Raw genomic sequence first — 16,877 nt, forward strand, 5'->3', positions numbered from 1 at the left:
CTATCTCGATCATGTAAGCTACAGCAAATTTATAGAGAAAATAAAACGTTTACTATGTGCAAATTTAAAAATTGAAAAAAAAACGTTACAAATTATTTTGTCTGCATTGCGAATTAAGAAATTGCTGCCATTCACTGGTGGAGGAGTTCCAATAAGTTGTTCGCATGCATATCTACGCGATGTAAGTTTTCCTATTAGATTTTCTCAATAATTACGTTTGTAAACGATTTGTTTTCTACACTGTGCGGGACAACTTGGCCGGTTCGTGCGGTGCAGTGGAGTGGATGCTCGACTGTGGTACTGGAGGTTCCTGGTTCGAATCCAGTTGATAAATTCACGTTTCTACATACTCGCTGGTGTTTCAATTCTCATTTACCCGGTTCACTTAGACCTCGAATATGCATCGTCGAAGATTTAAATTAACTAAATTCACGCGAAGCTAGCAAATAACTGAGAAATTGCACGACATAAATCTAATTAAGTGAACCCATTGTACTCGTAATGGGTTTCAGACCCAGACAAGCAGAAACGGTACAGTACATCAACCAAAATAACTGCACTTAATTTAAATGACCATCTCGATTTGTAAAAATAAGTTTATTCTCGTAAATTGATAGTAAGGTTAATTAAAGAAAGCAAGTCGGTATATTATGCGGGCTCAAATTGCGTCAAGTATAAAGTTTGTTACAAGAGGATCATAAAAACAATTAAACTTTTTAACTTTGCACTCGAGGTTTTCGCGATCGGAGGAGGATTCTTTTTCCTCTCGTGCTTATTGTGATTATTTTTCCAGGCATGAAACTGGAGGGTGCTCGGAAAGATACTCGAGTACGTTACTCCCCGATTCTGAACTTGCAGAGACACAGTCTGCTGAATATGCAATTAGAAAATGACTCTGAAAATCAATCTTTTCGTAATTAAAGCTAATTTAAACAAATCATTAGCCCCTACGATCTTTAATTGAAAATTGCGTTCGACGCCGGAAAATCGGTACGTGTTTTTGACATGATTTTGTCATGTCGCATTATGTTTGAAAGCGTCGAGATGTCGATGCAAACAAAGATGCGAGGTGGGGATTTTCCCCTCATCAGCTTGAATAACTCATGAGCTCCTCGTAATCTATTTTTCAGTAAAAATCGCTACCTTGCGATGCCGCTGATTAAGCCCTTAGACTAGAGCGTTCTATATACCGAGCGCAAAAGGGAGAGACGAAAACTAATAGAGGCAATTAAGAGAAAATAAATTCCCTTTGCTTCGGGTAAATATTGGTTTTTACTTTGTTCGCCTGCTTGCGACTATAACGTTGCCTATTAAATACAGGGATTAGCATACTCATGTCTTTCGTAAATGAAAATCACTAACGTTTTCATTCTGTATCTGTATTTTCTAGAAAAAACAGATTTTCTGTGCTATAGTTCATTTCACCCTTTAGACTAATGGTTCTACTGGTTTTTGTGGTTTAAATGGCAAAAGATTCTCTCGTTTTACGCGCCGTATTAAAGCAGAAATTGTAATGGTTAATGACAAAATGTTGAAATCGTTACTTTAAGATGTGTCAAAATGTGGATGGACACCGAGCTCAATCTGACGGATAGGTATTAAACGAACCTACCTTATGGTTTTCGCAGGGATAAAATTGTTTTTTTTGTGCTGTTGTAACGTCCCGTTGTTTTGTTGAATGTACTCTCGTTTGGGTGATTGACTGAATGCGCCCTGAGGACAGGGCTGTATTCTCTTGAGGTAAAGTTATTTTCATAGAATTTCTCTTTGTTTACGCGTTTCTCTTTAGGTTATTCCCTATGGTTTAATTTAATTACCTATCTTTGTTTTACCTATATCGCAATCCGAAACCCATTTATTAACGAGGTACGTAAGTTTAAATTAATTTGAATTGGGTCTGATTTTGGCGTAGTAGTTTTTGGATATATTTTTGTTTATACATTACGAGCATTGAGGTGCTTGCTATCTGTCGATTAGTTGGAAATCGAGATTAGGTTAAATATACCTCACAAGTAATTGGTAATCAGCGGTGCTGAAAATTTGCATTTAGTTAAGTGTAACTAGAATTTGCTAATTATTTATTGTTTATGCAATTAAATATTATTTGTGTATATGGATTGTTAATTTCTAAGACAAAGTATTTATACCCACTAGTGCCCGAGGATTCACAAAGCTTGTATTCTTAGCTTATTTTTACTTACTTATGGCGTGACTTGCACACGCCTGGGGCACAAAATTATATGAGCATTGTCAAACCTCGGTTTTTGTTTCACTGGAAGATCAGTTTCCCTCCAACTTTCTTTTATTATATCGTTATTATATCGATCTGATGATAGATTCCTGATAGAAGAGGTTTGGCAATTTGCTGTCGAAAGGAAAGCAGAGAGAAATTTGTATTCATGCGGTCTATACGGAGAGTGAAAATTGGAACTGATTGGAAAGCACTTAGAAAAAGTGTTAAACCATAGGACCCATGCTGGTTGGAGATCTAGAAGAGTCTGTCAGGAGAATAGAATTCGCTCTGGGAGGAGATGATGACTGAACTCAGGCCATTCGGAAAATCGCAGAGGAAGTAGAGAGACAGCATCGCGGAGGATTTAGGGGAGAAGGATGCGATGTACAAAAAGGGGTTGAAGCGCACCGAAATATAAATAATTTCTTGTAAAGTTGGAAAAGTACTAATGGATTTAGCAGCCAAGTAGAATCGGCGGCGAAAACTAAAATTCCACACGTTTTCTCTTGCTTGAAAATTGTCCGTAATTAAAATATCGCTAATGAACCCTAATTATTCATCGCTGATGATGTTTTCTTTGAAAATTCCATTAATGCCAGTTTTTTAAGTTAAACCCGCCTCAATATTCATGCCGTTTATAATTCGAATTGAACAAATTACATTAATTAGGCAAACGTGATTAACTACCCTACAATTAGTCTGGTAAGTTATAATTACCATCCGCGCCGACCGAGACAACTTACACTATATCTTCTTACCAGAAAAAGCTTGATTAACGATCCTGGCAAATTAATAAAGAGTAACGTTACCAGTTTCATCCCTTAATGGAGAGTACCTTTTCGGAATTAAGGGGGTAACTTAATATATTCTAATTTTATTCAACAATTTTAACTTGAAAATTCGCAGGCTGACTGAGACAAATGAACGGAAGCTTAAAGTGCCGCTAAGTTTAATTTAATATTTTCGTTTGAAGGAGGGCAGAATCGGGTATTAACATAAAAAGTGTTTCATCCTTAGGTGCGAGTGTATCAACGCCTACAGTAATGATTGGTCACCCTGTATTTCGCATTTCACTTTGCTTCAAGCGTAAATGTGGTTGTTTATTTGAGATTAAGCGCAATGTCAATCATATCATTTAAATTTGTATCGGAATTTGTAGCTAATTTTGTTTAAATAATCGCCTGTATTTTGTTTATTTTAGTGTCAAGTTATTACGTGTTGAAAAATTAAGTGTAAATGTTATCCTCGACCCGTGGCGATACGAATTTCGTTATCGCTGCCTAAGCTAATTCAATTTCAAAATAAGCACGTGTTTTTGAAAGAAAAATTCAGTCGACGACTCAGTGGAAGTTGAACGGATAGGGAAGAATGTTTTAAATAGAAAAGACGGACGTTAATCGAGGCTTGTTTGGTGGTGGACGTTGATACGTGGCCGTTTTCTTTGTTTTGTGTTCGGTATTCAAGCGATATGGCGCACTTAAAATATGCTGGCTCGATATTGCTAACTTCACACAGGTGATTATATATATTTCAGTCACGAATTCTCGTAAGTAAAGTTTCAGACTTGAAACTTTTCTTTAAGTTCGTAATCTACCTAGTTTCATTCTCAACATTTCCATGCCTTTATTTATCTTGATTGGGCTGACTTGCGTAAAGGTTTTTGTCTCGATGGAGTAACTTAAGACCATCGTGCACACGGTCCTACATCAAAAAAATGAATCAAGATTTTAAAACCTCTAATGCGTGTGTTCTCAGGTTTTATTAATATTTTTATAAGCTTAAAGCAAGGGTTGATTTTTTCCGCCACTCTACAGAAATATACTGGATACGATGCAGCTCACACTGCGAAGGTTACATTATGTTAATCCACCCCCTGTATTTCACTAAGTGAACATTTTAATTTCTACATTAGCAGTTATTTTCTGAAAAATTCTTGTAGAACAATACGATTTATTTCCTCCGCTGTTCAACAAAAAAGCTGTAAAGTTTCAACGTTAAAAGTGCTCTTCTATAACCAATATAAAACTTTGGCTCAAATGTCCACAAGTTTTCTTTAAAAAAAAAAAGAGTAATAAATCAATTTCGCGTGGAAAGATCGCCCTTTTCACCTACTGATATCGAATTTACTGCCACCTTGAAAAGCCCGACTAAAAATTTCGGGCCAATTTGATTTGCAAGTTTGAAATCGGGGATTGGATTGCAACACATTAAGAGTTGTGGTGTGCTTGTTTTTTTGAGGGTGCAAAATATCCTTAAGGGGGGTTCCGGTTCACTAACCGGGTGGCGAAAGGACGCATGCGTCTCGTTTTGGTCGATATTACAATCCATTCTACCCTAACCGTTGCCACGTGACTTACGTGCACGCCGGGTTCTCATCTCTTTTCACTATCATGCATCGTGTACGGCCTAAAACTGGGTGGAGTGGAAATTGCGAGGGATGACATTTGCCGGCATCGCGCGTTTTTACGATGATGCGTATAACTACAGAAGAACGGCACATTTCCTATAGGAAAATTGGCTCGATGCGTAAAAAAAACGGGAACGCGCGCGTGTTATTTAATCATTTTTCATCAACATTTGTGACACTTTTAAGTTGACGAGGGGGGGGGGGCGTAAACATGCGATGTGGGGCGAACATCCTGCAAGATTGAATAATTTACATAATTTTAAATGAGGGGGTTAATTAACGATCTTAAAAAATTCAACTTGAGGGTCAATCTCAATTTATTGGTCATCCCGTTTGCGGGCCGCACGGATTTATTTTCAGAGCATTACGACCTTCGTTAGAGCTAATCTCGTGTTATTAGGACAAATAGGTCCAGAAAGTGTAATTATTTCTACTAATTTATTGAAACACGGCCGTAATTCTGCTTCAGTGGAATAATAGCAATTGAGAAAGCAAGCACAGTGTCCAACATATGGATGGTTATATGGGGATCTGGAAAACCATAGAAGATACGAAGATGGTCGAATTAGGGAAACGTTGCGCAATTAGATATTGTATATCAGACTGATGTAAAGAAATTCAGAAAATTCCGATTACATTCGAAAATATGCCATAAAAACCCTACTTTCTTATAATATATAATATATCCAGATACAACGTATCGTTTCGGACAAATCATGTTCAATTTTTTTTATATGGCCTATAAAAATAGTACATACTGTATACATATTGAGTAGTTTTGTGATGAATTTACGACACGCAAAAAAACAAAGGTTGGAAACAGTTGGTTTCAACAGGATGGTGCACCTGCGCACAATGCTTTAATCGTGGGAAATTGGATATATTTTCCATTTTCCAGGAAATGTAGCTTCTACATCTACCTTGCTATGGAAATCCTTATAACAGATTCAAATTCTTAAAAGTGGCCATAGAAGGTGATAACTGAAACCGTCCATTTTCGACCGTTTAAACTAGGGAAGATAAAACGAAATTTGACATTTTCAGTTCAGGTCCATTTAATTATGGTCATGCACATCTTCACATAACTGCCACTTAAGGGTCAAGTGTAGAGCAACCTAATTTTTCATTGAAACCTATACTTTACATTGAATATTCTTCTCCACACCGGAAACGTTTTTGCCCTACACTTACCATTTTTTTAAAACACTCTTCCAAAAGCGCGATTTCTGGTTTGAGCTGGGAAGCTCTACTGTCAAGAATTTGGCACATTTTTTCCTTTGTTTTGTCATAGCGTGATCAAATTGAGTCTCCAATTTGGCGCTAGATGAGCGTTTTGAGCCGTCGTAGGCCGCATATTAACGTTATTAAAATTGCAGATAATTAAGATCGAAACCTGCAACCTGTTAAATACTAACACTGCCTCTTAAACATTAACAAATAACTATAGACAAGTATAACTCTCGCCAGGAAAGATTGCCGGTCACAGAACACTTGATCCCGATCTACAATCTCTGTTTTTCGTAAGGTGCTAGCGACTTCCGGAATAGTATCGTATCAATGTTGAACAAAAAGCCTTTTTGTTTAACATTAGCACGATCCTATTCCAGAAGTCGCTCGCATTTTAATAAAAACAAAGATTGTAAATCGACACAAGGTGACCGGCAATCTTTCCTGGCGAGAGTTATAGGTAGTTCGCTACATAATAAATATACAGGGTGATTCATGAAAGCCCTGGCATATCTGAAGAATCGTTGTGATAGGTAAAGTCTTCCATAGAACGTATACGTTATTCGTGTCTGTGCCGATATAGTCCATTTGTTATTACTGTTCCGATATGAAATTAACCCCACTAAATGCAGCGTTAACTTTTTTTTACTTCACGTCATCGATTTAATATAAACTGCCAAACAAACTGCAACTCGCTATTGTTGACGTACAGAATAAGAATGAACAAAGTACGGTTCCGAAACGGTTAATCGATTCTAGATCGTATTGCTTACGTCAAATAATATTAATTGAACTGAATTTCGCTTGCAATCCAATTTTTGTTTACAGCAATGTTGTTTACGCCTACTTGATGCCATGTCATGCAAGCGAAATTCGCTTCAATAAACATTCTTTAACGTAAGCGATACGAGCTAGAATCGCTTATCCGTTGCGGTACCTTACTTTGTTCATTTTTATTCTGCACGTCAACAATAACGCGTTGCAGTTTGTTTGGGAGAATTATTTATATTAAATCGACGACGTGAAGTAAAAAAGTTAACGCTGCATTTAGTGGGGTTAATTACATATCGGAATAGTAATAACGGATGGACTATATGAGCCTAACACTAACTAAATTTAACGAATGCAATCAAGATTAAAATGAACAGCGACAGTTTTAGTGAAAACAAAAATCTGTCCAGATAAAATACGTAAAAATGGGCCAGGAATTCGGAGAGAGACAACGGTGGCCACACGCACGATGAATAAGTAAACAACTTGAACAACAAAATATAACTTTAGGTCAATAAGCAGAAAGCGAAGGTGGGCGTAAAGTTTTCTCCCCTTGCTTTTTTGACAATAGTTCCATTCTTAGAGTGGAATTACAGGCACGTAAATGACGTTTGGATAGACATCTTGTCAAGGTAGTGAAAACGAGTGCAAAACTACTTTCGTAAATTGCCAACTTTCATCCACGCGAAAAATAGATGCATGTCTTCCGCGTGCTCGATTTTAAAGGGTGTTACTTACCTTGTTTGGTGAAAATATATTGTCCCTTAGCCTAGTAGAAGCTTCGCCTGTAACAATATAACATATTTAGACAACGATAAAATGTATAACTATTGGGTTTATAACTACAAATTTAGTATACATGTTTCAAAATCAAAATGGAGAAATTTAGTGGTTCAATTTTCTTGCGTAAGAAAAAGGGAGGTATTACTTTCACTCAGATCTAGACAGAGATAGAAATGAATTGTAGCTAAAAAAAATTGTAGCGATAGTAATTTAATTTCTATCATTTTTGAAAATTATTCAGTTTGGATGAGGTATTAAAAGTAAGACACATCTGGTCGTTTGCAATAAGGAGTTTATCAGGCGAAATTCAATTATCGCACGTGTTTTATCGCGGATTCAATGGGTACAATGCGTCTTAAAAAGCTAAATAGGATAAAACTTGCGACGGAGATGGTCACAGGCCACTGTCACAACCCACTTTCTTCAAGATACAGGTATTCTTGAAGAGAGAGAATACCGGGGAACGCAATAGACCAAAAGGTCGCTGTGCAGGAACCGATTGCGGACGCTCCTAGTAGAATAATAATAGTAATAAGTGTTACTATAAATATTGTGACTGACGTTAAATCGGATTTTCCCGTCAATTGGCATATATTTATTCTTGTGCTGCGAACTTTAGGTACATAAAATATGCAAAATCTTGGCTGCGCCCCGAGTTGCAATAATCACTTTAGGTATCGCCTTCAATGTTCATTACGTAATATACTATTGACTCGACTTGAAGGAAATTTAATTATGCATGGAACTCCATTTCGATCGACCCGTTTTCAAACTGCGCCAAAAGTCATCAATACACTGTAAACAAGCACTTACACCGACTGCAATTAAAAACTCGTTAAAAGCAAAGTCTCGGTTCAAAGAAAGCAAAAACGTACAGCTGCAAACGAGCAAACATTACGTCAGTCACGCGATGGTTAAATTCGTAAAGAAGTCCGGAAAATGTCAAGTTTGTTTGAAACGCGGACCACGCAAGATTTCTGGTAATTTAAATTAATATCTCTGAACGCGGCTTTGATATTAATTTCAGTTCAGTGAAGTATTAGATTACCAGGTTCTGTGGAAGCCTAATCCGGACAGTCAATCGATTTTCTGCTGGGATATTATTTGAACTGAGAAATTACATTGTCCCAGTGTCTTAAACTCAAATTATACAAGAGGAAGGCTAATCCCGAGGCAAATCCACACTTAAAACCATTCAGAAGTATATATAAGCACACTTGAAGATTTTGGTTCTTCGTGCCGGAGTCAGGGTCGGCCAACGTGAACAATCTTTTTATATTTTCAGGATGGTGAGTAAGCGTTTATCTTCTCAGAACTCACCATCAAACGCAGTAATGATAAAGGGGATAAAGGGATAATTAGTTTCATTGACAGGTCGGGCTAACCGGTAAACCGCAATCAATAACAGAAACACAAAATTATATAAAAAAGCGCGCTTTCCGCGTGATTAACTTTTTTTTCCCGAGCGCACTAATCCGACATGAATCCAACATTTTTCGTTTTTCGAACGGCACTCCCAACCAGATCGTAACTGTAATTACTCTCCATTCTCGGCACCGTTTCAATTTCATTACATTTCGCCGTTATCGCTTTAGATTTTGGTCAAATTGATTTTCTTTCCAGAGACCGATTTAACAAAATTGAATTCACAGCGTTACGGATTAATCGGTTTTTTCACCTATCAACTGCTGTACAAGGAATTTACACGAATCAAGAAAACTACGAGGGATGTTCAAAAGATAAGAACATTTTTTGAGGAATATAGACCAACGAGAAGGCATGAAGTCCCAATGTATCTCATCTCTCTCTCCCTCGATTGTGACGTCAATTATTGTTTATGTTATCCCTATTTTATTCCTTTTGTTTTAGGGAAAGTGTCGTAACCGTAGGCAAAACACTTCCGCTTACCTCGACTTAAACAGTCGTTTTACTCGGCGGAATAGTAAAATCTCCTCTTAGAGGAGTAAATAACTCTCTTATTCACAAGAATGATTGGCTTACAAAAACAAACTTTGTTACGGTCGAACTTTACAATTAGCAAGATTGGCTGTTTTACGCCCGAAAAAAACCTCTCCCCTTCTAGACCTTTTGCCGCCACTTCTTTATCTCAATATTAATGCGTCGTCGAACACCTGCTCTCGTATAAACGAATCGTCGCGTGCTTGTCTCAAATTAATTAGTTCACGCAACGATAACAAAACTTCTTATCGCATCAACCGGATTTAAAAGAGATAACTTTAACAAATACTACATAAAACAAAATTTTGCAGAGGCCCCTAATCTTAGCTCGATTTTAGCTCGAGTTCGTATCCATCCATATCCCAGAACCTGTTTCGCCAACTCAATGGAGTAGATTAGTCTTTTTTTGGGGATTTAAACTGTAGAAAAAAAAGCACGGTGCGAAAATTTCTCAGATTTGCTTTCAAATCCGAGTTCAAATCTTTTGAATCGGTATCGATCTGGCTAAGTTAATTTTGCATTCATATCATGGTAAAGGGGTAGGTAATTGAGATAAACGCGCCCTTCGCGTCAAGTATAATTTGAACAACAAAACTCGGGCATTCGGTACCGACAGAGTGCGCAAAATGACCGACGGGGCTCTCCTTTTTTTTTACAACCATTTAGTAAATGAGGGCTCCGCAAAAAATTACTTTCGATTTCAAGGGTAGGTTTTCATAAATCGCCATTACGTAGCATACCTCAGCTGGCTACAAAAGCAAGCTTTAGCGGTGGGAAAATTTAACGACTCGACGTAGATCTCTTTTACGAGCGTCATGATGACATTAACGCCCGAAAACTCGACAGGAGAGTAGCGTCCGACGTTTTAAATTATATAAATTTTAGAAACTAAGGGCCTAAATTGAATTTCCAAATCCAATTAGCTATTTATATCCCGAGTTTAATCAATGTTCCGGGATTGACCTAAACCTTCCGCATTAAATATTTTACGGCCCATTGATGCAACGGTTGCGTTTCGAAGTTTATTTACCCCCTCGCCCTCGATTTCGGTGGAAAATTGCTGCATGGGATGCTTTCCTGTTTGCGTCTTAAACTTAAAGGAAGGTAGAATTTTACTATGAGTTAATGACTGGGAAAAATGAGGGCATAATTGACGAACATAAACTGTGAATATTTTGAAACAGTTCTCGCATAGTCAAATTCGGAACGATCCACGAGAACCATCAGGTTTCACCGTAACTTTTGAATTTTGCATTCGGCATTTTCACCTTGAAAGACTCCCAAACCTTCAAAGAATTCGTTTTCTGTTCAGAAAAATTTTGGCACATTTGTGGACGTGGTTCGCAGACGAAAAAATGGCTACTTTTATCGCCTCTATCACCAGGGTTGGGGAGTTTGAAACATTCTTTGGATTCTGCTAGAAAATTTCAGGTGCATACCGCATTCCAACGACAACATGCTAGTGAATTAAATCTGAAAATGACAAAAATTAAGACGATACGCGAGATGGACCTTTGGTTACCTATGCGAAGATGGCTTTAAGCGTATTAAATTTCCAAATTTGTCCCTTATCTCGGCCCCATTCACTTTTCCACACATTTGCTTAATGTGACCCCACCCGACCCCATTATCCGGCGGTGGCAAAAATCCCAAAGACGTAAAAAAACTAAACTCAATGAACAAGAAAATGAGATAGGGAAGTTCGTATCAAACGTGACAGGTCTGAAAGAAGATGACACGAAAAGGTATTATTTCTTAAGCACAAATTCTACACAGCGCGATTCAGTTAATACCACCTCACATTTGCAGATGAATTACGATCATATTTTATTAATGTCACTCTAGGGAAGATCAAACGGGCATTCGCAAACCGCGCTCGTAAAAGAGCAAAATTCTCATAAAAGGAAAACGATTTCGCCGAATTTTCTGCAACTCTCTCATTTTAATTAAAACGCCGAAATAGGGTGATCTCATTTATCAAAAATATTGCCGAGATAAACCCTCAAAAACAAACGGTTGGAAACATATGATACCAAACTCCCCATACGCAGTGCCTGTCCATTTTTCATTTTTACTTCATAATGCAAAAGGAACTGTTCTTTGGCGTGAAACGAACCCCCAAACTCCTCGAGTCGGATTCTAATCAAATTACGACAATAAATGCGATCTCAGCCCGTAACAATCTATCATGGCGCCATATTCACGTTAATCACAACTCTGGAGCGGACGTCTTCGGCTCACTGTTGTCTAATAATCATTAGGAGGAGACGGTTGACTGACGGTATCTCAACGCTTAATAATTAATGTACCACTCGCCCCTTTAGAAACAAAATCGATTCTGCGATTAAATTGCCTTTGCAAAGATTTTACAAACTCTTTTCTTGAAAAGGGAAAGAAGCCGGATGAGTCCAAGCGTGCAAACTTTCTCAGATAAAATTCTAAAGGCTTAAAGACTGCGGTTAGCCTGTTCACACGAATCAAACAAAAAGGGAAACTTTCAACAACATAACCTTGCCGTACAGAATAGACAGGTCAAAGTAACTAATCTAACTTTCCCAATCCAGTCTATTTGTAAAGAGTGCGTACAGAATAATGGAACTCTGGGTTTTATGTTTTTGTGTAGGCATCTTTTGAAATTTTCTAAAATTTCTACCCCGATCTAAAATAAATCAACAGTTCCTAAAACGAGGTCGATAAAGTTGGCACCCCCACTTTGCCTAAAAGAAGTAAAATTTTGCCTATAATTTAAGTGCTATCAGGTCCTTTTGTGATAAGAACTGTTGTACATAATTTTAATTAATACACGTGTTCTTTATCGCCGTTAGAAGAGATAACAAAAAAACAGGTGCACGTTTTTTTACGCAAACGCGTTCATGATTTTAGACTTTCTGTCCGTCCGTCTGTGTATATGATATGATAACTCGCAATATTGGTGCAGTACTAATACCAACCAAGGAATAGCATATTATTTAAATGTAATACTATGGTAGCTAAGTGATATAGAAATCCAGTGTAATGATCATGTGACCTATTCCACCCTACGTTCTGTATACTCCTGAAACGGAAAATCGAACGCACCTGAAGTCGCGAATAACTTCTATCTATCACTTTTAAATTTGACGGTGGGTAACATTGAAAACATTTGATTTCACGGTTGCTGCCCTTTCTTTCTTTATACTTTTCGTGTTTTTTTATATTAATTTAATAGTAATTCTGCTATTTGGGTCGGAGACGAATTCAACAAATCAAAGATCATGAAAATCGCTCCAGCCGTTCTCGAGTTATAAGCGGTGTAACATACACGACTTTGTGTCATAGATTAAGATGTAACAAACACTGAAACATCCCCAAAGTACTCAACGTTCTTTTCTTTTACGAGTTCTGAGCTCATTTCACACAAGATCTAATTGCGAGTCTAATTGTCTGCCAAAGTTACTGCTGGAGAAAGACAAACGACATTCATAAAATGTTTCTAAATGAGGTCCGTCAATCAAAGCAAAAATAAACAATAATTCAATAAACTCGACGAAAGTTAACAAATAATAAGTCGGCATTTTGTTTGTTTCCCCATTCATCTCGCTTAATCGAAGCGAAGCAACTCGCAGTGACGCATTTCCTTAATATCGATTTACCAAAAAGGGCGCACAAAAAAAATATTTCGCCGCATAATTAAGTTATTAATCTGAATAAAAGATTAATTATCGCTAAGATGTCCCGAAACGGGGGTCTGATTAAAAACGTTATCATAAGGAAAAGTTTTGCAATGACAACCGATTTGGATTGAGGCCAGAAAGTGGGGCTGGTGCATTGCGGCGATCATTTTCGTACTTTCCCATCGAACCTCGTATAGTCGTTTCGATTATGGAAGCGGAAAAACAAAGCGGACGTTAATCCGACAGCCGACACGTCAATAACTTTACCGGTGCTATAAATAAGGGAGTGAATTTTAATTACTCAATTAATACAGCCCGCTTCTGGGCTCTCATTTCAAATTCTCGTTCGTCAAGAATGTATAAATATGTAACAGGCAGTTAAGAGAGTGACTTCAACGTTCGATTTCTGAATTTAAATTTAACTAAACAATCGGCAGACGCGAACCATGAAATTAAATCGTATTCTTGAATTGAAAGAAGAGAGGCTTTTGATTTGGTCCAATTTAAATTTTTTGATTTTCGGAACAAGACATCAGAAACAATTTGAATTTCATATTTCGCCGCTGAGGTTTTCGACGTCAATAATATTATATTATCTTGTAACAGACGTCATATACGAAAATGCGTGGTTGGGCGAGAAAAAGGACTCTTTATATATATAACGAGATTTTGGGAAATTGCAAATGGAGACCACTAAAAGTTGGACTTACCCAGCAATTGATTCCTCAGACGGTGTTCCTGCAAAGAAAAAAATCGGTTTTAATACCTCATTGAGAGAATGTTTTGGAAAATAAACAATAATTCATAGGAATTTCAACTATTAGTACAGTAGACATTTAAATCTGCTGAGATCAGAAATGACAATTTTATAAGCTGCATCAGTTCCCTATAATTTCTTCTAGATCAAATTGGTAAAGCAACTGCACAAGACAACAAATGTATCATAAACCGTCTGACATATGACATTCTCCTGATATAAATTTCATATTTAATAAGTGACTTACTGACAAATACATTTTCTGGAATCGTAACTTCTTTTCTTAGATGTCAAGATCATAAGTGCGAAGGAAGATGTATACGTAATTTACTGTGGTGGTCGAGTTTTATGTTCTCCCGATACAAATTTGCATTTGCTGAAATATTTTATTAGGGTCCCAAAAACATAAGGATGTGCAATACTACAGGTCAAAAACGCAAGGAAATTTGACATTTCTGACAAAATAAGGAAGTGAAAGTGCAAAATTCACCTTCATGTATAATGATTTCCTAATACAAGAATCTCTGTTTTTAGATATAAAAAATGCAAAGAAGTGTACTATATCTGGCAAAATAGCAACTCCCGTAGCTTGCCTGATACAAATTCCTCTTTAAAAGTAACACTATCAGAATCGCAGAGACGAAAAGAAGTGCAGATTTTTCTTACAGTCTTCCACGTTCTGCTGACACAAAGCACCCGTTTAAAAAACCTTGCATTGGGATCACATATGCCAAAGGAGGTACAAACTCCAAATTTCTGTGCAAAGAATGCCCCACCAACCTCAAAGGCACGAAAAGACTAATGCTATTGTTTAACGTCTTTCGTGTATGATCTCTTGAAGAAACGGTTATTGATGTATGTAAGTAGTAAAGGTCCGACCGTGCTCCGTTGTGATTGGCTCCGTCATTTTGTAGGGATAAGTTTAAATTTGTGCGGGAGGTTTGAATTTTTTACTGTGGTTGGCTGTGTTATTCGTCAATCGTTTTTTTACTGTGGTTGGCTGTGTTATTCGTCAATCGTAAATTTCTAGCCAAATTTGGAAGAAATCGACTGCCCGTCTATCAAGAAATTGAAGAAAGAATCACAATCATATCGCTGGCTCCATCATAATATTGAAGAACCTGTGGGTGCCTTAGAAACTTCTTCACAATTGAATCAAAATCTACAAATGAACGAGGTACAGATTTTGTTATGAATTCCGTTTGTGAAAAAGAATATTGCTCGAAGCTATGCTCGGGGCGATATCTTAATTGTGAAACCAGTCGATCAGAAAATCCAAGTACTTACATGAAAATTTTACGGGTATTTTACATTTTCCTAAACGTTTAAAACCCTAATGGTGACAAAGGTATTGTAAGTAATGCCTATTTGTGTAGTATATAATATATATAATATACAGTGCTATTTATTAAGAAGTAGACATAGGGATTTATGCGAATTATTTGCCCTATGTCTACATTTAAATGACAAAATTTCTTCTGAGGTGCGCCTATAATTTTATGCAACCTAAATAACTTCTTAAGACAAATACATATCTGGCTGTCAGATTAATTAATTTGAATATTGTTGCTTTGTTTATAAATTAATAAAAAAAGCAGTCACATAACATTTTTCAGTTTCGCCAACGAATGACGAAATATATGTATGTAAAATTACACCAAATTTCCAGAAAAAGAAGTGAACTTTTAATTAAAATTGTGGAAAATTTTTTAATTGAAAACGTGTTATTAAGGTGCCCTCTATCGATTTTTATCAATTTCATGATCGTACCTGGGAGGCTTATTAGCGTCACGTAACCAAAGATTGCTCTGATCTTCTTAATAATAAATATAGTAGAGTAGGAAATACGAATGTGATAGTTGGAAACAAAAGTGGGTAGGTAAGTAGGTACTAAAGGTGGATGGACTCGTCAGCTTTAGTGCCCATTGATCGCCTTTTACGATCTCCAGGGCGAGAGTGGGCCAATTCTATCCCCGAACCCACAGGGGAATTATTATTTATTAAAAAAATGTTTATTATTTTTTTCTTCAAAATGAAGAACATTGTCTTAAATTTCCAAGCATCCTGTATTCATTGTTGATCAATTGATACATATGACACATGGCATAAGTCTTATTTACACAAATTCTAAAAATAATCAGTCGTACTATTTGCAGTAATTTATTTTATAAAGGAATACTTACACTTTCAAAAAACTGGAAAAAGCTAGGAAACCGCGGGGCTTGGGGAAATAAAGTTAGTCCAAAATTAGTAAGTATACAATGAAAAATAAACACTAAGGTGTCTAATCACTAAATATAGTTGCGTGTATTAAAGTTAAACTATTAATGACCAGAGTTGGACTGGGTCACTGGGTCAACTGGGTCACCTGGGTCACTAAACTAAACTGGGTCACTGGGTCACGTCATACTCTTTTCAGTTAGACCCAGTGACCCGGTTTGACCCAGTGACCCAGTTTGACCCAGCGACCCAATTTCACCCGGAGACCCAATTCGACCCAGTAACCTAATTTGATCGAATATCGCAGTTAAGTCAGTGCCCTCGGTTCAAGTGTACAGATTATGAAATAAATGAAATGCTGGTTTGTTGAAAATAATACTCGATTGCTTGTATTGACAACTACCATTTCTGTGATGTTTGCTTTAATACTGCCGTAAAAAACTTTCCATGTCCCGAATTGTATTAGAATAATGTTATTTCTAAACAGTTCCCTCCTTCATTTCCCTGATTCAGGGCTTACCAGTTTGCTTACAGGTATTCATTCACATTTAATTTTTTTCTACTAGTTAGCTTAATCCAAATAAATCTTTTCTCTAAATACTTTCATTGACTACAAACTATAAACAAATGCATTTGATTTTTTTAGGTATTAGTTCTCTTGAATGAAATTGGGCTACGTGCTTGTTGGCGAATATTATTGAGGAAGTTTTTTTTTAAATTGAAAGTTACTTGAAATTGTTTTGGATGATACCTAACAATAATTTAATTACTGGGCCACCGGGTCAAGACGGGTCACTGAGTAAAGCTGGGTCAAGATGGGTCGCTGGGTCACCGGGTCAAACTGGGTCACCGGGTCAAACTGGGTCA

General features: G+C 37.0%; 1 protein-coding gene across 2 annotated transcripts in view; it reads right to left on the reverse strand.

Annotated features, from left to right (window-relative positions):
• LOC116178567 (stress-activated protein kinase JNK) overlaps positions 1-13,826 on the reverse strand; it is a 39,979-nt gene extending 26,153 nt beyond the window's left edge. The window contains exons 1-2 of one of the 2 annotated variants that reach the window (XM_031498107.1): positions 13,744-13,826; positions 7,377-7,423 (exon numbers count right to left, since the gene is read on the reverse strand). The gene's annotated coding sequence lies outside the window, so the exon portion shown is untranslated. Of the gene's footprint in view, positions 1-7,376; positions 7,424-13,743 lie in introns of those variants that run through there. The other variant, XM_031498108.1, reaches the window with a different exon arrangement.
• Positions 13,827-16,877: the final 3,051 nt, after the last annotated feature.

This window comes from Photinus pyralis, unplaced genomic scaffold, assembly GCF_008802855.1.
Source record: "Photinus pyralis isolate 1611_PpyrPB1 unplaced genomic scaffold, Ppyr1.3 Ppyr1.4_LG8, whole genome shotgun sequence".
NCBI lineage: Eukaryota > Metazoa > Arthropoda > Insecta > Coleoptera > Lampyridae > Photinus > Photinus pyralis.